The sequence below is a fragment of the Sus scrofa genome, chromosome 15 (genome assembly GCF_000003025.6).
Source record: "Sus scrofa isolate TJ Tabasco breed Duroc chromosome 15, Sscrofa11.1, whole genome shotgun sequence".
NCBI classification, from domain to species: domain Eukaryota; kingdom Metazoa; phylum Chordata; class Mammalia; order Artiodactyla; family Suidae; genus Sus; species Sus scrofa.
Window position 1 is genome coordinate 38212164 of NC_010457.5, and position 22269 is coordinate 38234432.

The 22269-nt window shown below is 40.1% G+C and overlaps 1 long non-coding RNA gene across 1 annotated transcript in view; it reads right to left on the reverse strand.

Annotated features, from left to right (window-relative positions):
* The window catches only part of LOC110257050, a 60801-nt gene extending 45606 nt beyond the window's left edge, over positions 1-15195 (reverse strand). The window contains exon 1 of the long non-coding RNA XR_002339215.1: positions 14945-15195. This is a non-coding gene — a long non-coding RNA (uncharacterized LOC110257050). The remainder of the gene's footprint in view (positions 1-14944) is intronic.

Below are 22269 nucleotides of genomic sequence, written 5' to 3' on the forward strand. Positions count from 1 at the left end.
CCTGCTCCGGTGGCTCCACTAGGCTTTGCCCTAAGAAAGGGGGGGCTGTCAGTGGTGACTTGTCTTGGCAAGAGTTTTCTGTCTGGGACCCATGCTTCTGCCAGGCATCTTTTGAAATCCAGGCAGAGGCCAAGTTAGATTCTGTAATATGGTAATGGTGTGGAATTCACTTACAACACTAGCTTAAAAGTTAAGACAAACATATTAAAATAACTATAATAATCTGTTATTGAATACACAGTATACAAATACATAAACTGTAACATCAATAACCCAAAATGTGACAAGGGAAAAGTAAAGGGTAATGGTTAGGAATGCTACTGAAGTCAAGTTGTATTAAATACAACTTAAGTTTAAAATAGAGTGAGAGACCTTTAATATTTTTAATGTAGCTTTTTGGTTACCACAATGGAAAAACCCATTGTAATAACATGAACGAACATGATAAAGATGTCAAAGCATACTGATACCAAGAAACATCAAATCATCAAAAAAGACAGCAAGATAAGAATCAAAGAACAATGGATCTATAAAACACTCAAATTCAACATCAAAATAGTAAGTCTTTACCTATCAATAATTAATTTCAATGTAAATAAATTAAGTTCTACAATCAAAAAACATAGAATAACCGAATGAATAAAAAAAGATATGTTGCCTATAAGAAAGTAACTTTAGCTTTAAAGACACAATGACTTTGTCATAAAGACTAGAAAAAGATATTTCAAGGAAAAGGTAACCCCAAAAAAGCAAGGGTAGCTATACTTACATTAGACAAAAATAAAGTTTAAACTAAAAAATAATACAAAGAGACAAGGAAAGTCATTATGGAAGGATAAGGAGATCAATTCATCAGAAATATATAAAAAGTGTAAATACTTAAGAACCCAACATCAGAGCACCTAAATATATAACACATAAACTAACAGAACTAAAAGGAGAAATACATAGCAATAGAATAATAGATTTGGGCTTTAATATCCTACTCTCAACAATGGATAGTTCATTCAGATAGAGAATCAATATGGAAATAGTGTTTTGAACAACATCATAAATGTATGAATCTAACAGACATAAAAAGAACATTCTACCTGACAACGACAGAATCCACATTCTTTGTAGGTGCACATGGAGCATTTTCTATCATAGATGATATGTTAGGCCACACAACAAGTCTTGGAAAATTCAGGAAGATTCAAATCCCATGTATATACTCTGTGCCAGTCATAGATGAACATGGGCAACCCTACTCCAGCATGATCTCTTTCAGCCAATCACATCTGCAATGACCCTCTTTCCAAATAAAGTCACGTTGTGAAGAGGTTAAAACATCAACATGTGACATTTGTAGAGATGCTATTCAATCCAGAACACTGATTTTGCATGAAATACTATTTGGGAACAGCTGGTTTAGACATATTTCATAAAGTCAACACTTGGCAAATTCAGGATTAAAAAAGGTGTGCCAGGATTTATAATGTATATATAACCTTATAAATATAAGATATTTAGATATGAATGTTCTATTTTCTTAGTTAACTAAGGATAACAACAAATTGACTTCCGACATTTTAACACTCAGTCTTGTTCAGCTGTAGTTTACAACCAGTTTGGTTTAATTCAGTTACAGGGTAATTTCCTGCCATAACAAAACCAGCAGATACAGATATTTTAATAATAAGTTACCTAGAACATTCTTGATTTTTTCTTATGAGTATAGATATTTTGATAAAATTTTGATTATCCATAATTGTTAAGGTATCCTTTGTCACTGAAGAGCTTCATAATTGTAATGCTGAATACTAGTTATGTTCTGGGAAGACTGGAGACAAATGTCAAAGGTTGAAAAGACAAATTGGTGTTTTTTTACAAATCTCTAATTTGGCATTTAGAAATAAAGCCAACATTTCTCTCTAGTTTACTACAATCTACCCTCTTTCCTTTACAGGTCTAATTCACTCTCCAAAAATAAGGATTCAATAAGGAGTGAATTTGGTTAATGAAGTCCCTATTAGATTTGAAGAATTCAAACTAACAGGTTCTTTTTTTGGTTACAAGTAATGCACACTTTGTCATTTTATTAAAACTTTAAAAACCTAAAAATGAGAAAAAAAGAACTTTAAAATATGACAGTGTGTTACAGAGGATATTATATTAGACTCATATGCTCATTAAACCCAGAATTGGTGTACAACGTGGGAAACTATCAGATACAGAAGAAAATGAGAGAAGACTAAAGGAGCATAGACTCTGGGCTGCAGGATCTGCTTTCTTTTTTTTTATAATTTTTTTATTCTCCCACTGTACAGCAAGGGGGTCAGGTTATCCTTACATGTATACATTACAATTACATTTTTCCTCCACCCTTTCTTCTGTTGCAACATGAGTATCTAGACATAGTTCTCAATGCTATTCAGTGGGATCTCCTTGTAAATCTATTCTAAGTTGTGTCTGATAAGCCCAAGCTCCCTGATCCCTCCCACTCCCTCCCCCTCCCATCAGGCAGCCACAAGTCTCTTCTCCAAGTCCATGATTCTCTTTTCTGAGGAGATGTTCATTTGTGCTGGATATTAGATTCCAGTTATAAGTGATATCATATGGTATTTGTCTTTGTCTTTCTGGCTCATTTCACTCAGGATGAGATTCTCTAGTTCCATCCATGTTGCTGCAAATGGCATTATGTCATTCCTTTTTATGGCTGAGTAGTATTCCATTGTGTATATATACCACTTCTTCCGAATCCAATCATCTGTTGATGGACATTTGGGTTGTTTCCATGTACTGGCTATTGTGAATAGTGCTGCAATGAACATGCGGGTGCACGTGTCTCTTTTAAGTAGAGTTTTGTCCGGATAATGCCCCAAGAGTGGGATTGCGGGGTCATATGGAAGTTCTATGTATAGATTTCTAAGGTATCTCCAAACTGTTCTCCATAGTGGCTGTACCAGTTTACATTCCCACCAGCAGTGCAGGAGGGTTCCCTTTTCTCCACAGCCCCTCCAGCACTTGTTATTTGTGGACTTATTAATGATGGCCATTCTGACTGGTGTGAGGTGGTATCTCATGGTAGTTTTGATTTGCATTTCTCTTATAACCAGCGATGTTGAGCATTTTTTCATGTGTTTGTTGGCCATCTGTATATCTTCCTTGGAGAAATGTGTATTCAGGTCTTTTGCCCATTTTTCCATTGATTGATTGGTTTTTTTGCTGTTGGGTTGTATAAGTTGTTTATATATTCTAGAGATTAAGTCCTTGTCGGTTGCATCATTTGAAACTATTTTCTCCCATTCTGTAAGTTGTCTTTTTGTTTTCTTTTTGGTTTCCTTTGCTGTGCAAAAGCTTTTCAGTTTGATGAGGTCCCATGGGTTTATTTTTGCTCTAATTTCTATTGCTTTGGGAGACTGACCTGAGAAAATATTCATGATGTTGATGTCAGAGAGTGTTTTGCCTATGTTCTCTTCTAGGAGTTTGATGGTGTCCTGTCGTATATTCAAGTCTTTCAGCCATTTTGAGTTTATTTTGGTGCATGGTGTGAGGGTGTGTTCTAGTTTCATTGCTTTGCATGCAGCTGTCCAGGTTTCCCAGCAATGCTTGCTGAATAGACTTTCTTTTTCCCATTTTATGTTCTTGCCTCCCTTGTCAAAGATTAATTGACCATAGGTGTCAGGGTTTATTTCCGGGTTCTCTATTCTGTTCCATAGGTCTGTCTGTCTGTTTTGATACCAGTACCACACTGTTTTGCTGACTGTGGCATTGTAGTATTTCTTGAGGTCTGGGAGAGTTATGCCTCCTGCTTGGTTTTTGTTTCTCAGGATTGCTTTGGCGATTCTGGGTCTTTTGTGTTTCCAGATAAATGTTTGGATTGTTTGTTCTAGTTCTGTGAAAAATGTCATGGGTGATTTGATAGGGATTGCATTGAATCTGTAGATTGCTTTGGGTAGTATGGCCATTTTTACAATATTGATTTTCCTGATCCAGGAACATGGAATATCTTTCCATTTTTTTACATCTTCTTTGATTTCTTTGATTAAAGTTTTATCGTTCTCGGCATATAGGTCCTTTACCTCTTTGGTCAGGTGTATTCCGAGGTATTTGATTTTGTGAGGTACAATTTTAAAAGGTATCATTTTTTTGTATTCCTTTTCTAATATTTCATTGCTGGTACACAGAAATGCAACTGACTTCTGAATGTTAATCTTATATCCTGCTACTTTGCTGCATTTATTAATCAGTTCAAGGAGTTTTGGGGTTGAGTCCTTCGGGTTTTCTAGGTATAGTATCATGTCATCTGCATACAGTGACAGTTTGATCTCTTCTCTTCCTATATGGATGCCTTTTATTTCTTTTGTTTGCCTAATTGCTGTGGCTAGGACTTCCAAAACTATGTTGAAGAGCAGTGGTGAGAGTGGGCATCCCTGTCTTGTTCCAGAGTTGAGTGAGAAGGCTTTCAGTTTTTCCCCATTGAGGATTACATTTGCTGTGGGTTTATCATAAATGGCTTTGATTATATTCAGGAATGTTCCCTCTATACCCACTTTGGCGAGGGTCTTGATCATGAATTGATGTTGGACTTTGTCAAATGCTTTTTCGCGTCTATTGAGATGATCATATGATTTTTGTCTTTTTTTTTTTGTTAATGTGGTGTATGATGCTGATTGATTTGCGTATGTTGAACCATCCTTGTGCACCTGGGATGAACCCAACCTGGTCGTGGTGTATAATTTTTTTGATATGTTGTTGGATTCGGTTGGCTAAGATTTTGTTGAGAATTTTTGCATCTACATTCATCAATGATATTGGCCGATAGTTTTCTTTTTTGGTGGTATCTCTGTCTGGTTTTGGAATGAGGGTGATGGTGGCATCATAGAATGTCTTTGGGAGTGTTCCTTCTTCTTCAACATTTTGAAAGAGTTTAAGGAGGATGGGCACCAATTCCTCTTTCTATGTTGGATAAAATTCACCTGTGAAGCCATCTGGTCCTGGACTTTTATTTGTAGGGAGTGATTTTATGACCTCTTCAATTTCATTTCTAGTGATCAGTCTGTTCAGTTGGTCTGTTTCTACTTGATTCAGTATTGGCAGGCTGTAAGATTCTAGAAAATTGTCCATTTCTTCCAGATTGTCAAACTTGTTGCCGTATGGTTGTTCATAGTATTCTCTTATGGTTTTTTGTATTTCTGCTGTATCCGTTGTGATTTCTCCTTTTTCATTTATAATTTTGGTTATTTGGGTTCTTTCTCTCCTCTTTTGAGTGAGTCTGGCCAGGGGTTTGTCAATTTTGTTCACCTTTTCAAAGAACCAGCTCTTGGTTTTATTAATTTTCTCTATTGTTTTTTGAGTCTCTATTTTATTGATTTCTTCGTTGATCTCTATAATTTCCTTCCTTCTGCTGACTTTAGGCCTTTTTTGTTCTTCTTTTTCTAATTCGTTTAGGTGGAGGGTTAAGTTGTCAATTTGGGATCTTTCTTCTTTTCTGAGAAAGGCCTGTATTGCTATAAATTTCCCTCTGAGCACTGCTTTCGCAGCATCCCATAGATTTTGAGAGGTTGTGTCTTCATTATCATTTGTTTCGAGGTAGTTTTTAATTTCCTTCTTGATTTCCTCATTGACCCATTGGTTTTTTAGTAGCATGTTGTTTAGTCTCCATGGAGTAGGTTTTTTCTCTTTGCTTTTCCCATGGTTGATTTCTAATTTCATGGCATTGCGGTCAGAGAAGATACTTGAGATCATTTCTATGCTCCTAAATTTATTGAGATTAGCTTTGTGTCCCAATATGTGGTCGATTCTTGAGAATGTTCCATGAGCATTTGAGAAGAATGTGTATTCTGATTTTTTTGGATGTAGTGTCCTGAAGATATCAATTAAGTCTAACTTTTCCATTGTTTCCTTTAGGATCTCTGTTGCTTTATTGGTTTTCTGTCTAGAGGATCTGTCCATTGATGTGAGGGGGGTATTAAGGTCTCCTACTATGGTTGTATTCTCATCAATATCTCCCTTTATGTCTGTTAATATTTGTTGTATGTATCTGGGTGCTCCTATATTTGGGGCATATATGTTGATGATAGTAACATCCTCTCCTTGGATGGATCCCTTAATCATTAAGTAGTGTCCTTCTTTGTCTTTCTTTATGTCTTTTGTTTTAAAGTCTATTTTGTTTGATGTGAGTATTGCAACTCCTGCTTTTCTGTCATGTCTATTGGCGTGAAATATTTTTCCCCACCCTTTCACTTTCAATCTATATGTATCTTTTGTCCTAAGGTGAGTTTCTTGTAGGCAGCATGTTGAAGGTTTTTGCCTTTTTATCCACTCAGCCACTCTGTGTCTTTTGATTGGGGCATTCAGTCCATTGACATTTAAGGTGATAATTGATAGATGATTATTTATTGCCATTTTGAACCTCGTGTTCCAGTCGATTCTATGGTTCTCCATTCTTCCTTTCTTTTTTTTTTTTTTTTTTTTTTTTTTTGGTTGGATGGTCTCCTGTTATTATCTGCTTGAGTGGTTTTTTTTTTCATTTTTTGCAATTGCAATATTTGGTTTTGGCTTGTGGTTGCCCTGGTTTTTAAGTATGCTAACCCCTCCCCAGAATTGTGTGTTTTAGCCTGATGGTCCTGTAAGTTCAAACACTTCATTACTATATTAAAATTAAGAAGAGAAACATACAAACAAACAAACAAAAAGGGTTATTTATTTCCTAACACCCCTTGCCCACATTTTATGGTTTTGATGACTCTTTTTTATTTTTTTCTTTTTTATTTTATTTTGTTTGAAGCATGTTCATGATTAAATCTGTATGCTGGCTTATTTGAGTGACTGCTCTCTGACTGCAGTTTCCTCAGTCCTAGTTCTTCCTCTTCTTCTTCTTCTTTTTTTCTTTTCTTTTTTCTTCCCTTTCCTTCCTTTCTTTTTGGTGTAGAGAAGCCCTTTCAGTATTTCTTTCAATCTGGGTTTTGTGTTGCTGTATTCTTTTAGTTTTTGTTTGTTGGAAAAAATTTTTATTTCCCCTTCTATTTTAAATGATATTCTTGCTGGATAGTGTATTCTAGGTTGCATATTTTTTCCTTTGAGCACTTTAAATATCTCTTGGCATTCCCTCCTGGCCTGCAGTGTTTCTGTAGAGAAATCAGCTGATAAGCTTATGGGGGTTCCCTTGTAGGTAACATTCTGTTTTTCTCTTGCTGCCTTTAGGATCCTCTCTTTATCACTAACTTTTGCCATTTTTATTATGATGTGTCTTGCTGTGGGTCTATTTGGGTTCAATTTGTTTGGGGCCCTCTGTGCTTCTTGTATCTTGAACCCAGTATCCTTTAGATTTGGGAAGTTTCCAGTGATAATTTCTTCAAATATATTTTCCATTCCCTTATCTTTTTCTACTCCATCTGGAATTCCTATTATGCGTAGATTGGCCCACTTTATACTATCCCATAGGTCTCTTATATTGCTTTCTTGTTTTTTGATTTGGTTTTCTGTCTGCTGGCTTGATTGGGTGATTTCCATTATTCTATCTTCCATATCACTGATTCGTTCTTCTGCATTATTCATTCTGGTTTTTACTGCCCCTAGTTCAGTTTGCATCTCTGCAAATGAATGTTCTAATTTTTCTTGGCTCTTCCTTATATTTTCTAGTTCCTTTCTGAGAGTGTCTGCATTACTGTTCATATCTTCTCTTAATTCCTTCAGTATTTTCACTATTTCTCTTTTGAACTCCAGGTCTGTCAGACTGCAGAGATCTGTTTCATTGTTGACTGTTTTAGGTGAGTTCTCCTGTTGGTTTGACTGGGGGTGGCTTCTCAGCTTCTTCATCTTGCTTGTTGTTTTCTTTTTCCTGAGGGAATTGTACTCTCTGTGATCGGGCAGTGTTTGCCTTGTCACTGCTGTGGAGTGTTTCCTGAGAGCTGGCATTGTTGGTCAGTCTTTTTTGAGGCAGTGTGGCTTTTCTGGAGTGTTTATGGGGCTAACAGGGTCTCTTTGAAGCAAAGGAGGAGTTCCTGTGGGCAGACAGGACTGGGAGGTGCACACCACGATGGTAGCACATTTCACTCGGTCAGGCAGAGCTTGCTCTGGTGTTTTTAGGCCGTGGGGTTCTTGCAGGAGGTTGGCAGTGTTGGGCAGCTGTTCCTCAGGAATGCAGCGCCCCCTGGGGGCTGGAGCAGCTATCTGGGTCACTGAGAACCTAAGAGGCCTCTTCCCTAGGGCAGCCCAACTCAGAAGGGCGACCTGAGAATGTAGGCAGATCTTTTCACAGTCTGGCCAAGCTTGTTGCAGCTTTTCTGGGCTGCAGGGGCTCCTCCAGGGGGCTGGTGGTGCTGAGCAGCTATTCCGTGGGAGTGGGGCACCCCCTAAGGACTTGGGTGGCTAGCAGGGCCACTGAAAACCCAAGAGGCTCCTCCACAGGGCAGCCTGACTCAGAAAGACTGTCTGAGATCTTTCCCTGGCTCAGCCAGGCTTGTTGCAGTTTTTCTGGGCTGCAGGGGGTCCTGCCTGGAGCTGGCAGTCCTATGCAGCTGATCTGCTATAGCTCGGCACCCTCTGGGGGCTTGAGTGTCTAGCAGGGCCGCTGAATACCCAGGAGGCTCCTCCCCAGGGCAGCCTGACTCAGAAAGACCGTCTGAGATCTTTTCATGGCTCAGCCAGGCTTGTTGCAGTTTTTCTGGGCTGCAGGGTGTCCTGCCTGGAGCTGGCATTCCTATGCAGCTGATCTGCTATAGCTCGGCACCCTCTGGGGGCTTGGGCGGCTAGCAGGGCCTCTGAAAACCCAAGAGGCTCCTCCCCAGGGCAGCCCAACTCAGAAAGACCGTCCGAGAATTAGGCTGATCTTTTCACGGCCTGGCTAGGCTTGTTCTAGCTTTTCTGGGCTGCAGGACTTTTCTTGGGGGCTGGTGGTGTTTGGTGCTGCTCTGTGGAGGTGTAGCTCCTCCAAAGGGCAAGCAGGCCTATACAGGGACAGCCCCTGTGGTGGTAGGCTTCAGGTAATTGTTGGGGCCAGCCCTCCCAGATGGCAGGCAGCCCCAGGTAAGGCGAGAGCGTAGGGGATAGTGGGGGTGGGGGGAGGGGATGCACTGGGAAGCACAGCTTTCTGCTAGCTAGCAGGCCTGTAAGCTTGCTGTGGCATGGGGAGTATTCTATGGGGACCCACCCCTTCTTCTCTCCCCTCCCCAGCACGGGCACAGACCAGGCTCTTCTCCCAGGTTCCCTCTGTTGTGGCTTTCCACTTCCCCGCCCCTAGAGTATTGCTCCCTTCCTCTGCGACAGCTTTGTTTTCTAGTCTCCCAGGCAGTCTCTGCCCCGTCAAACTTGACAGACCGGTTTCTAGACCTCCCAAGCAGTCTCTGCTCCACCCCACCCCCCCCCAGCCCTTTCTCGGGGACTAACCTTCAGAGCAGAGGACTCGGTGCCCAGCCCCCACCCAGGCGTCTCAAATTTTGGTGACTGTGCCCATAGTTCAGATGGTCCGTTCGGTTCTTGATCAGCTTTTCAGTACTCCAACTTACTGCTACACTCTTCTCTGCATCTGGAGATTCCTCCAGTTTGTTTGATCTTTCCCCCAAGTAGGTGACTTTCCAGGGTGTGGGATCCCTTTCTCCTCCTCAGTTCCCTTTCGGGAGTGCCCGTCCCACTCGGATTCACCTTCTCTCACTCTCCTCTTTTCTCCCAATCTGCCCAGTAATGTCACAAACTTCTTGCCGTTATCGGAGTTTAGGTTCTTCTGCCAGCGATTGGTTGCTGTTCTGTGTGAGTTACTTGTTCTGTAGATGTGCTTTTTTTGTTGTGTTTGTGGGAGAGGGCGAGCATGTCCCCCTTCTCTTCCGCCATCTTGTCCTCAATCCGTAATCTTAATTTCATCCACAATCTTTCCTCTTTCCATGTAACCTAACATAGCCACAGGTTCCAGAGATTAGAACATGGACTTATTTTAAGGGGCCAGTGCTCTACCTACTATGAGAACTTTGATTTACACCCTTTTTTAAAATTTATTACATTCAGCAGAGGAAAAGGAAGCCCAGCATGGTTGCACACTCTTGTCACACACGTAGTTACCATAAAGGCCTTTAATCATTCATTAACTCATTAATGAACATCCTCCTACCTATTATGGTAGGCGCTGTCAGAATATAAAGCACTTGACCAGTCACAGTCGCTGATCTCAGAGGACCTACAAGCTATGTGTTCATGAAGTATGAAGTCAGTATATGAGGCAAGGACTTCAAAGGCAAACCAGAACACTTCTCAAATACTTACTTTGGCAACCCAGCTGGAGAGAATAAAATATAACCATTACTACTGTAATAGTAGAGTAAAAGAGCAAACCAGAGAATTATGACTATATAAATAAAGCACAATAATATATTTTGCAGTCATGATTTTGTCATTATTAAGAGCAATGTGTTTAGGCCTCAGATAAAGCTGTTTTCAAATCCTGACTAAGACTTTGGAATCAAGGAGTTATAAAATCAAGGACTTATAAAAATCTTAGTTTCCTCTTCAATAAAATGTGAATAATACCAATTACAATCAGTTCTGCATGAAGAATATAAAGAGTACTTATAGCATAATGTGGCTCCTAGAAAGTGTCCAATAATGAAAGTAGTTATTATCATTGGACATTGAAATTTAATGAAGATTAAATACCACAGAAACTTGTCACTGAACTTGTAGCATAAAAAGAAAGTATAAGAAAGGAATGATTCATTTTTAAAGTGCTTGATTAGCTTAAGTTCACTTATCTTAAGAGAACCTAGTCGAAAATTTAATTGCCTAATATTTATATCAATTCCATTAAAAACTCTAGGAATAAAGATTAGCAGTGAGATCCTGCTGTGTAGCACTGGGAACTATGTCTAGTCACTTATGATGGAGCATGATAATGTAGGAAAAAAGAATGTATACATGTATGTGTAACTGGGTCACTATGCTGTATAGTAGGAAAAAAAATAATGTATTGGGGAAATAAAAAAAAGGGAACTTCTACAAAAGAAAATGATAAAAATGATTTTATCAGTCAGAAGTATATCTTTCAGATGCTGATGGAGTACATCCTGACATACGCAGAATGGCCTTAGGTGGTAAATTATATTAATATAATAGAGTCCTGACAATGAATTTCTCCAAGTAATTTTCCAAACTTGTAAATGCACATTTGACCCCAGAGAGTGTATATATGTCTGTGTGTTGTAATGAGTAATAAATCAACAGAAAATTAGGATTTTGTCCCCACTGTCACTTTGCTCTAATTCTTTCTTCCATCTGTAAAATTGTTGATTAAATTTTATATGCCCATCCTCATGAAATTATACAATACAAGGTCTCCAGAGTATATGGTTAAAAAAATGACATTATGAGACAGAATGAAATTGCTCAGTGTTGGTAGCTGAGACTTTTCCCCACTGATATTTTTTTATTGTGTTGCTCTGCTTTCTTCTAAACACACTGGGTAGAAATGTTTGATTTCTCAGACAAGTACAATCTGCTTTCTTCACATCCTATTAGAAAATGAAGCTAACTAGCCAATTTAAAAAGTAGAATGGCAGCTCCCTTGGGATAAGACAGCTTTAAAATTGTTGCCCAATTCAACACAAATATGCTTTAAATATTGTGACAGGCAGGAGTTCCCACTGTGGCTCAGTGGGTTAAGAACCCAACATAGTATCCATGAGGATGTGGATTCGATCCCTGGCCTCACTCAGTGGGTTAAGAATCCGGCATTGCCCTGAGCTGTGGCATAGGTCACAGATGTGACTCAGATCCTGAGTTGCTGTGGCTGTGGTGCAGGCTGGCAGCTGCAGCTATGATTGGACTCCTAGGCTGGGAACTTCTATATGCCATGGGTGTGGCCCTAAAAAAAAAAAAAAAAAAAAAAAAAAAGTGTTGCTGTTAAGCCACTGAATTTGTGGTCATTTGTGATGGTAGTAATAGAAAACCAACACAAATAGTAACTGAGAGGCTCTGATACACTGAGGTGAATGCTAGAGTTGGGGAGATTCCATCTAGTTTACCCAAGCCTTTCAGTGAATATTCATCCTAGCTGGGGTGAATATACATTTCAGATAACCAATGAATCTTTTTTAGTAGGAAAATGTGCAATATTTGGCACATACTTGAAATAAATGTTTCATTATATCTGAAATTCAAATTTAACTGAGTGTCCTGTATTTTTGTTTGTTAAATCCGGCAGAACTACTTTTAATCCACGCATGCAGGGATGCTCAACAGAACTGCTCCCTGCCAAGCATGCTGAAACCCATTACTTAACGATTCTCTCCCTGTATTTTGGGTCTAATTTATCATGCACAGCCTGCCTTTGTCTATGCTAATAGGGTTGCCTAGTTTCCATCTCTAGTCATGATATTATTGTCATGAATTTCAAATCGAGGTCAGTGCTATTTTGCTAAATGTGACAGTCCTATGATCATCTGGGACCTCATATGCATTCTCCTCCTTTGGCCTCACCCAATTTTTATTTCTCCTCTGCCAACATACATGATGACTAGCCAAGTACTACTGAGAGGGCAATATTCAGGCTCTGACCCTGGGCATCAATGTGCCCCCTCTGCTTGTTTTAAATATTCTCACTCCCACAGCAGCCGTTGATACTGGTTTGCTGAACTGCTCAGTAGACTGTGGGGTAATGCCATTAAATTGGAACAAATTAGCGTGCCTTCTTCCACAGCACTTTCCTCTAACTGTGAACTTTCACTTATGAAAATCAGGACTCATGCATAACTGTAATATTTTCCAAAGATATCACACAGTTCCTTTCAGTGGATTCTTATATTGCCAAGGAATGGGGGAGCAAAGAATGTCTGTTTTGGAGTCAGAAAGTATAATGTTACATGCCCACTTATTATAAATAGATAATTTGTAGAAAAATTGGCAGAAATAATTTGTTTCTCCTTCATCAAGATATAGTGAGGGAGGTAGGATGTTAATTCTAGACAAGACTTAGGGATATGATTGTAAATTTATGTTAAGATTTACATTTTTCCATTAATATACTTGGGATTTATTCCAGAAGTGTGTTTTCTTTTAATGATATACGATATTTAATATAGATTCTTCAGGTAACCCTGTCATTTGCAATGAAGTTATTTTTTTTAAATATGGGCCTCCAAACATGAATAATGCCCATTTCTGCTCAATTAAGTTTTGAATGAAATCAGTGTTGTTGCTTTTTTAGTTTTGGGAGATAGTCTAGACCATACTAGACAAAACTTTCATTCAAAATAAGTATAATTTTTCACCATATTGCTTATGTAAGAAATACCATATGCAGTATAATTATAATCCTTATTATCTTTTTCTTTTGAACAATACTAAGGTAAATTATGGCAGTTTGGTAGTATTGTAAAATAGAAATATCTTGCAAACACAGAACCCTCTACATGTCATTTTATAGGCGAAGAAACAAAGATCTTAAGAATATAAAATCCTGCCTAAGGATTTATGGTGGATGATAAGGTTAAGGATTTAAGGTGGATGATAAAATACAAAATAAAAATAGAAACAATGTATATTGTACAGCAAGAGCAGAATCATAAAAGGTCAAGAAATGAGGGTAAATACTGCAATGTCATAAAGAGAAACATCTTGTGCGAAGTGGCCCACAACTTTAGCAAGAGCCAAATAAAAAAGTGAAATGTTGCCACTTGGATTTTTAAGACTCCACTGAACCACTTACTAAGGAGAAGCACAGATACTATGGGTACAAACACTAGGCATGAATTCCTGCTTGGGTTCTTCATAAAGAGGACACAATAGGCAAAAACATCTTACAAATTCCAGATAAGAATCAAGTCCAAAACCCAGGCAGACCTCAGAATCTCCAATTCTTCTCAGCAAGACCACAGAGTCCCTACTACATTGTCAGTTTTTTCCTCCCTTCAAGATGATATATCTAGTTTTTCTACGAATGGCCATTACTTCTGGTCATAACTCAAGATATCTTTGTATTATCTGTATTTAAAAAATGTTTTTAGGAGTTCCCGTCGTGGCTCAGTGGTTAACAAATCCGCCAAGAACCATGAGGTTGTGGGTTCGATCCCTGGCCTTGCTCAGTGGGTTAAGGATCCGGCGTTGTAGGCCAGCGGCTACAGCTCTGATTAGACCCCTAGCCTGGGAACCTCCACATGCCGCAGAAGTGGCCCACCTAAGAAACGGCAAAAAAGACAAAAACAAAAACAAAAAATAAAACGTTTTTAATGTTCATCTATTGAAAGCTCCCAGATGATCAGTTCCAGATATGGAATATAATACAGACAGAGGCCAATCACATTTGATGGATCAATTACAGACTCCTGTCCCAGCTTTAGCATAAATGGGAAGATGTATACTGAGGTACTGATCTCAGTGTTTTGCACAGATCCATACGAAAAGCCATGGCAATTTGGCAAGTATACCCATTAAGTTTTGGTAAGCATTACATTTTTAGAGAAAAGGGAAGCTGCACTGGTAAAGGCATGTAAAATTCTGTGAATCCGCTTTCTTTGGCTTCCTCCGCTCTTCTGCAGAGTGCATGCCTGGACCATGGGGGCAGAGAGGAGCGCCCTGAGGGAGGTTGGTCAAAGACCGCTGGGGATCTTTCCGCCCCCCATCCCGGCCTCCCAGGTCTTCAGGCCCAGTGCCTGGGGCTCAGGGCTCACCTGTCCCCCCGCAGGCCGGCCCACCCCTGCATGCCACACACTGGGGACACCTTATGCTGGATGCAGACCAGCCCCCCCACCCCCCGACCACTTGATGCCCGCCCTGCCCTCTGCTTCCTCTTCACAAGCCCGAACAGCTCTGGGGACACTCTAAGCGGGTCCCTGGAGGTGAGTCACCACTGCAGAGGGTGCCCCTCGTCCTTGGGGCCTGCAAGGCCGACCTGTGTGAGAACAAGTGCCAGTGCAGAGACTGGGGGCCCGGTTGGAGCCGTGACCCACCCCCAGGCCAGGGGACGGCAAGGGCCTACCTGGAGAGCTGAGCCAGCTCCATAGTTATGTCCCCGCCATCGGTTCTCTGGAGGCCCTCAGGGACCCAGCAGCATGGGAGGAGCTGGGCGCTGCCCTTTGGCAGACCCTGGGCGGGGCTGGCTGTACTGGACCAGTCCCACGCCTCGGCAGCTATACTGTTCCTCAAACAGAAGTTTGGGCTCCCTGGATAGAGGAAAACCTCTCGGAGGCCCGAGGAAGGAGCTTCCCCGGGGCCACCGCGCCAGCAGAGGGCTGGGCCGGCAATCCCAGAACCAGTAACCCCGCTACTCCCAACTGGGACTGCACATCCCAGGGCGGCCCTGGAGCTGCGCCACCTTGCGGTCATTCTTGGAACTGCACCTTCAGCTAGAGTTGGTTCCCAGGACTCTGTGGCCAGAGCCTACACCCTACTCCTACCCCTTTGCCCTGTGCATCCCAGTGATAACTGTAGCAAAGACATCACTTTTCAGAGAGAGAGAAAGAGGGAGAGAAAGTATGGGAAAAACAGAAGACTAGGTGGCATAAAACAATACAACATATTTATTTCTCACAGTTCTGCAGGCTGGGACTGTCTAAGATCAAGGTGGGGGCAGATTCGGTGCCTGGTGAGAGCCCATTTATTGATTTGTAGATGTCATCTTCTCCCTGTAGCCTCAACTGGTGGAGAGAGCTGGTTCTCTGGCGCATTCTTACAAGGCTCCACTCTCATGAAGGAATTACCTCCCCAAAGCCCTACTTCCAAATACCATCAATTTTAACATATGAATTTGGGGGCACACAAACTTTCAGCCCATAACAATACCAAAGAACAGTACTGTGAACTGCCAGTGTTTAGCACTGAGAGGAAAAAGGAAAATGCCAGAGAAATCATAACACTCAGCAATTTGGTGATCACACTGGATGAAGGAAGAACTGGTGACCGTGAGTTGGAGAAAAGAAGCAGGTTCTTGGAGACAAGGATGACAGGCTTGCCACTGCATTTGAAAACTAGGAAGCAATGGGTGACCTTTAGGATTGAGGAGTTCAGGGAGAATCTGAAGGCAGATTTCAAGATGTTAAAAAAGTTTGAGCTGGCATTTCAAGACATTTTCTAGTAAGTAAATGCAAGAAAGAGAATGATTGACTGGTCCCTGACTCCAGGAATATCCACAGGGCTGTTTAAGGCACTGTCACAGTAGTAGTCCAGATGAGTCTTGAACTAAGTGTGCCTTCCCAGTGCCACCCTCCATCTGCTTCCTCCTCCCTGGAAATCTGGCTTTTGCCTTCACCATGCTGATAAAACTGTTCTGGAAAAGATGCTCCTTTTGATTTCTGTGCCTGAGTGCGATTAAATCATCTGGGCTATCTTTGTACCCAGATCTAAGAGTGAAAACTCTAGGTATCAAAAATCAAAAGCATATCTAAGAATTTCCACCATTTTTATGTAAACTTTGTGCTTCTAAATAGATGTGTGCATAATCTGGCCAACAACTCTACAGAAAGAAGCTTAAATTTATTATAAAAATTATTACTTAGGGATGGATTCTTATGAATTCTTTAGGAGATCTGTAATATTCATATCTGACAGGTTTTTGACAAGGAAATAAACTATTTACCAAATAATACACTTGCTTGCCTGACGTGTTTGAGGAGCACACATTTAATTACATAAGTATCTATTTTTATCTTAACACAAATTATAACTTATTAGTTCTGACAGAAATTAAGCATCTAAATAGGAAATGCTGTCACTCTTAGTGATGTCACCTTGAGCTCTAGCTCTCCAAGTCTGTCATGCATTTAAAAAGCAAAATAAGTACGACTATAAGTACCTCTCTGGCTTCTGTGGACAAAAATCAGGCACACTTTCCAAGCAATATTTACTGGTATTGCGTTGAATACAGCCACATCTATCACTGCCAGCAGAGTAACTGTTCTGAGCATTTTAAATCTGAGAACTGAAGCTGTTATTAGGTGCATGAACATTTCTTGTTGCTGGGTCTTCCTACAGAATTGATCATTTTACTATTATAAAACATCTTTGTTTTTCCTGAGCAAAACTGTTTACATTAAAATCTACTTTGTCTGATGTTTACATAGTCACAGGGGCTTTCTTTTGTTTAGTTTTCAGTGGCACGTCTTGTTTGATCATTTTGCTTTTGATGTATCTGTGGCTGTGTAGGAATGTCTTCAAAACTAGCATATAATTTGGTCTTGCTATTCTTTTATTTTTTTAATCTGGCCTGCAAATGTGTTCTTTTATTTAGTCTCTACCTTTACGTATATTCAGTTTAATTACTGATATGATTGGATTTAACCAAACTTCTTTGTTCTCTATTTGTTTCATCTATACTTCGTTCTTTTATTCATTTTCTTGCTTTCTTTTGAACTAGTCAAGTTCTTTGCTATTCCATTTAATATGCTCTTTTAGATCCTTTATTATAATTTTATATTATTATTTTAGTGATTAAGCGTCTATGACTTAAAACTTTATCCCTTTCCATAAAATACAATATCTTATCAACAGTTTAACTACATTTATTCTCTGGCCTTTTATTGTTCTCGCGTAGTTAACTCTGCATCTTACAGAGCTACAAGCATAGTTTTAAACATAGCAATTATTGTTTCTTCCTTCAAGTGGTTACTCTTTTTTGTAGTTTCCCACATATTTTCCCTTTCCAGGTTTCTTTATTTCTGCTTGAAGTTTTGTATTTCTACTTGGAATAATTTAAGTTATCCTAAATAATTTAGTGTTTCATACAGTGCAGTTCTAATGGAAACACATTCTCTTAGATTGTGGCTATCTAAAAAAATCATCTTCATTTTGCTCTTTCTTGAAAGATATTTTTCTGTTAAAATGCTAGGTTGACCAGTGTTCTAAGACTAGTAAAGTATTACTAGTTTACTATTACTAGAAACTAGTATCTCTAGTTTCCATTGTCTTAGTGCAAAGGCAGCTGGACATCTTATTGTTGGTCCTTTGACAGTATCATGCCTCTTCACCCAACCCTCATTGGTTTTAAAGTTTTCTCTTTATTTTTAGTTTTCAATAGTTTGGCTGTAGGCGTAGATATGGTTTTTTGTTTGTTTGTTTTTATCCCACCAACTGTGTGCTAAAGTCCTTCAATCTCTGTGTTGCATCTCTTATCATTTGGGGGAAATTCAGGCCACCTATCTTTTCAGTATTGTTTCTGTCCTATTTTCTCTCTTCTTTCCTGCGGTCACTCTAATGACACCAAATTAGGCATTGTGTGACTGTCCTCCATGTTCCTACACACTGCAATATTTTAGAAAGAAGCAAATAGCTGCTACCAATTTCTATCCCTATTTACAATAAGTGACCCCTCTCATACAGCGTAATCTCTTACAACACTGCATAAATTAGAAGATATTTCTGTAAATGGAGAAGTACTATTGGAAAGGACCATGTGTTTTCAAAATTTCAATCCAACACTTAAGACGGCTGTTGGGAAGGATATGCAAGGGAATTGCTGCAGAATTCCTTTGTAGACAGCTACAAAGTAGATGTCTTACTTTCTAATTTTGTTAAACTTAATGTTACAGGCATATTAATGGGCCAGGAGGCCATAATAGTAGCATATACTGCCATGGACTTTATAATTGTGAAATGGCTATTTTTCTGGGTGTTTTTTGTTTTGTTTTTCCTTCTTCCCACAAGCCCAACTTCAGGGCAGAGACAGTTTTCCTCTTATGTTTGGAAGGGAAGCCACCCACATCTGCACCTCTCTAGGGAATTCATTACTTAATGCTCCAGAATCCCCATTGCCATCACATCTCCCTTCCCAGCCCTGTTTTCATCAAGCAACATGCCCTCAGAATCTCTATTCCTTCTCTTCTTTAAAAAAGCCCATATTTAGAAAAGTCATCAACTCTGCCACCATAGTAGAAATAAGCAGTTCTCACACGTTTTGGTCTTGGAAACTCACTGCAATCCTAAAAATTATCAGCAACCCCAAAGAGCTTTTGTTTTTGTGGGGGTCAACATCTTGCTACTTACTACCTTAGAAATTAAAGCTGAGAGATTTGGAGTTCCCGTTGTGGCTCAGTGGTTAACGAATCCGGCTAGGAACCATGAGGTTGCTGGTTCAATCCCTGGCCTTGCTCAGTGGGTTGAGGATCCGGTGTTGCCGTGAGCTTCGGTGTGGGTTGCAGATGCGGCTCAGATCTGGCATTGCCGTGGCTCTGGTGTAGGCTGGCAGCTACAGCTCTGATTGGACCCCTAGCCTGGGAACCTCCGTATACCATGTGAACGGCCCTAGAAAAGGCAAAAAGACAAAAAAAAAAAAAAAAAAAAAAAAAAAATTAAAGAAAAATAAAGCTGAGAGATTTGTTTAAAGGATATATTTAGTAGTTAATTGAAAACAGTAATAGTAAATGATTGTGTATTAACAGAAGTAACACTTTTATGGAAAATAACTTTATTTGCCAAGGATAGAAAAAAAAAAAGGTGACAAACGTGACACCATCGTAGAGTTTCAGCCAATCTCTTTCACGTCTGGCTGAATAGAAGAAGGGGAACTTTTAGATCTGCATCTACATTCACTCTCTTGTGTTTTTGTGCCTTGTTACCTCTGGAAGTCTCCTATGAGAGAAGAGGAATTTTGAAAGGTAAATAATGACTTGGTATTATTACAGAGATTGTTTTGACCTTATAGACCCCTGCAAGGATCTCCTCATCAATCCTTCAAGGGTCCCTAGACCAGGGTTTGAAAATGGCTGATGTGGATATTAAGATTTGTATGGCAGGAAGGTGTTTCGTTTCATGTACAATCCAATGCCCTCACTTTAATGAAGAAACTGGGAATTAGGAGTTGAGAAATTTTCTTAAGTTCCCACTGCGACTGGTGGCTGTAGCAAAACAAAGACCCAAAGAATGCCCTGGAGCATTCTTTATAGGAAGTAAATAGAATATTCTTGGCAATAGGATTAAAGTAGATGAGACAGAGGCGTAGGACATTAGCAGTGCAACCTCAGGCGTCAGCAGATAGACTGGGAAGTATTTTTGGAGCAGCAGGCTTCCTCAGCTTCTCCAAATATCACATGGGTTAGGAGGAGGTCCCACACTTTCTATCACATCTAACTCCAATAACACCCTGCCTCATCTTCTATTGTGACACAAGCATGGAGAGATTCTGGGAGAAATTAATAATAATGATCAAAACCACAGTAAAAAAAAAAAAAAAAAAAAAAAAAAAAAAAAGAGAAAGAAAGTCTCTCCATGTCTGTTATCAAAGATGTAAAAAAGCAAATTAGGGCAGGAATACTCCCCTACTGGCAGGGATGGTCCTTGGCTTGGTGGCTGTTAGAGCAGTGACTCATCTGATTAGGTCTGGATGACCTTCAGTGCCCCAAGAGGCTATGGCCTCTTTTACCACCAGTGCCTCAGACTATACTGCACCAAGGGGAGAGCATGGCCCAGCAAGGAGATCACAAGGGCCCCCACAAGAGGGGGAGAAGCCCCATCTTGTACCTTCACCAAGGGGACATAGATGTCACCATGCAGCATCCCTGTCCTGTGACATGATGTAATGATAACAATGTGCTTTTGGGAGTCCAGGCTTGGACTTATATCTAGAATTTGACTTGTACAAATTGAGTGACTAGAGAAGTCTTTTTAATTTTTTTTTTTTATTTTTTTTGCTTTTTAGGGCCACACGTGCAGCATATGGAAGTTCCCAAGCCAGGAGTCTAATTGGAGCTGCAGCCTCCAGTCTACACCCCAGTCACAGCCACACTGGATCTGAGCCATGTCTGTGACCTACACCACAGCTCATGGCAATGCTGGATCCTTAACCCACTGAGTGAAGCCAGGGATCAAACCCACATCCTCATGGATACTAGTCGGGCTCGTTACCCCTGAGCCACAAGAGGAACTTCCAGAAACTTTAATTAAAGAGTAAACTTAGGGAGTTCCCCTTGTGGCTCAGGGGTAACGAGCCCAACTAGTATCCATGAGGACACAGGTTTGATCCCTGGCCTCACTCAGTGGGTCAGGGATCCGGTGTTGCTGTGAGCTGTGGTGTAGGTCGCAGACGCTGCTTGGATCTGGGGTTGCTGTGGCTCTGGCATAGGTTGGTAGCAACAGCTCCCATTAGACCCTTAGCCTGGGAACCTCCATATGCCATGGGAGCGGCCCTAGAAAAGGCAAAAAAGATAAAAAAAAAAAAAGAAAGAAAATATGTATCGTTAAATCTATAGATTAACATGGCTCTGTATTTAAAACACTATTGATAGAAAAAAGCAAACTATATAAACTTAGGTACTGTTAGAAATACATGAATAGGTATTGACTGCCTATTAAAATATGACAATATATGGGAATGTTGCCGTTCTTTTCATGGTAGCTGTTAATTCTAAGGAGAGAAAGAGAAAAGAGGTTAATTTTGATAAGGGCAGTGCCTGGAGATAGCCTCAATTACTATTTTATTTTATTTATTTTTTCTTTAAGAAACTTAAAAATATTTTTTATTATTTTTAAATGATTTTTATTTTTTCCATTATAGTTTAGTGTTCCATCAGTTTCTACTATACAGCAAAGTGACCCAGTCTCACACACACACACACATATTATTTTTTTCACATTATCCTCCATCATGTTCCATCATAAGTGACTAGATATAGTTCCCTGTGACTATTTTATTTTTTTAAAGGTGATAGAAATGGTATATTGTGCTTAGACAAACCTGGATGATGAGGACGTGTGTATTTAATATAGTTATAATGTTCTGTCTATGTTAATGCACATAAATATAAACATAATATACACACAATTAAAGTGATACATCTAAACATTTAAATAAGCTCACTTCTGGATGACACTAAGTAGTTGTCATCAAACTAATTAAGGAATGTGCAGGACAGATGGTGACACACCATTGCAGGGGCATCTTTCCTGCAGGGTGGGCAGAGCACAGGTGAGGCCCATTTTGGGGCCCAGAAGCACCAGATCCCTGGATTCTAAGGGAAGACTGAGTGAGTGGCGGAGTAGGAAAAGCAACATGTGAGCCTTAACAGCCCTGGGCCACCTACCACCCAGCTGCACCACTGCCCACCATTCCTATGCATTTCCCCATGCCCGGGGGTGGCCCTGGAGAAGCCTTTGAGGCTTTGCTACGTATCCAGACATCCTCAATTGAGAGAGAGAAACGTGGCTGCCTGGATTGGTACTTGACATTTTTAGCTTTTAAGAAGGACCTGAATTCATTGCTAAGAAGGGACCATGACCTCTTCCTCAGGAAAGCTAGATTCCAAGCTTTGGGGCTGAACTCTGAATAACAAGCATTCAGAGAAATCTGTCTGTTGATTGCCCCTGGATTCTATATAA